The following is a 2,103-nucleotide window of genomic DNA, read 5'->3' on the forward strand; positions in this document are numbered from 1 at the left end:
AAGCTTGCATCGACGTAACCATTTACGACAAGCTCTTTGTCACCTCCATAAAAGAAAAACATATCCTTAGTCCTTTTCAGGTATTTCAGGATGTTCTTGACCGCTGCCCAGTGATCCACTCCTGGATTACTTTGGTATCTCCCTGCTAAACTAATAGCAAGGCACACATCAGGTCTGGTACACAGCATTGCATACATGATAGAGCCTATGGCTGAAGCATAGGGAACACTTTTCATTTTCTCTCTATCTTCTGCAATGGTCGGCGTTGAGTCTTACTCAACTTCACACCTTGTAACACAGGCAAGAACCCTTTCTTAGCTTGATTCATTTTGAACTTCTTCGAAACTTTATCAAGGTATGTGCTCTTTGAAAGTCCAATTAAGCGTCTTGATCTATCTCTATAGATCTTGATGCCCAATATATAAGCAGCTTCACCGAGGTCTTTCATTGAAAAACTCTTATTCAAGTATCCTTTTATGCTATCCAGAAATTCTATATCATTTACAATCAACAATATGTCATCCACATATAATATTAGAAATGCTAAGAGCTCCCACTCACTTTCTTGTAAATACAGGCTTCTCCAAAATTCTGTATAAAACCATATGCTTTGATCACACTATCAAAATGTTTATTCCAACTCCGAGAGGCCTGCACCAGGTCGTAAATAGATCGCTGGAGCTTGCACACTTTGTTAGTACCCTTTGGATCGATAAAACTTTCAGGTTGCATCATATACAACTCTTCTTCCAGAAATCCATTCAGGAATGCAGTCTTAACATCCATTTGCCAAATTTCATAATCATAAAATGCGGCAATTGCTAACATGATTCGGATGGACTTAAGCATCGCTACGGGTGAGAAGGTCTCATCGTAGTCAACTCCTTGAACTTGTCAAAAACCTTTCACAACAAGTAGAGCTTTGTAGACAGTAATGTTACCGTCAGCGTCAGTCTTCTTCGTGAAGATCCATTTATTCTCGATGGCTTGCCGATCATCGGGCAAGTCAACCAATGTCCACACTTTATTCTCATACATGGATCCCATCTCAGATTTCATGGCTTCAAGCCATTTTTCGAAATCTGGGCTCATCATCACTTCCTCATAGTTCGTAGGCTCATCATGGTCAAGTAACATGACCTCCAGAACAGGATTACCGTACCACTCTGGTGCGGATCTTACTCTGGTTAACCCATGAGGTTCGGTAGTAACTTGATCTGAAGTTTCATGATCAACATCATTAGCTTCCTCACTAATTGGTGTAGGTGTCACAGGAACCGGTTTCTGTGATGAACTACTTTCCAATAAGGGAGCAGGTACAGTTACCTCATCAAGTTCTACTTTCCTCCCACTCACTTCTTTTGAGAGAAACTCCTTCTCTAGAAAGGATCCATTCTTAGCAACGAGTGTCTTGCCTTCGGATCTGTGATAGAAGGTGTACCCAACAGTTTCCTTTGGGTATCCTACGAAGACACATTTCTCCGATTTGGGTTCGAGCTTATCAGGTTGAAGCTTTTTCACATAAGCATCGCAGCCCCAAACTTTAAGAAACGACAACTTTGGTTTCTTGCCAAACCACAGTTCATAAGGCATTGTCTCAATGGATTTCAATGGTGCCCTATTTAACGTGAATGCAGATGTCTCTAAAGCATAACCCCAAAACGATAGCGGTAAATCAGTAAGAGACATCATAGATCACACCATATCTAGTAAAGTACGATTACAACATTCGTACACACCATTACGCTGTGGTGTTCCGGGTGGCGTGAGTTGCGAAACTACTCCACATTGTTTCAAATGTAGACCAAACTCGTAACTCAAATATTCTCCTCCATGATCAGATCGTAGAAACTTTATTTTTTTGTTACGATGATTTTCCACTTCACTCTGAAATTCTTTGAACTTTTCAAATGTTTCAGACTTATGTTTCATTAAGTAGATATACCCATATCTACTTAAATCATCTGTGAAGGTGAAAAAATAATGATCCCCGCCGCGAGCCTCAATATTCATTGGACCACATACATCAGTATGTATGATTTCCAACAAATCCGTTGCCCGCTCCATTGTTCTGGAGAACAACGTTTTAGTCATCTTGCCCAT

The sequence above is a fragment of the Triticum urartu genome, chromosome 5 (assembly GCF_003073215.2).
Source record: "Triticum urartu cultivar G1812 chromosome 5, Tu2.1, whole genome shotgun sequence".
In the NCBI taxonomy this organism is placed as follows: Eukaryota; Viridiplantae; Streptophyta; class Magnoliopsida; order Poales; family Poaceae; genus Triticum; species Triticum urartu.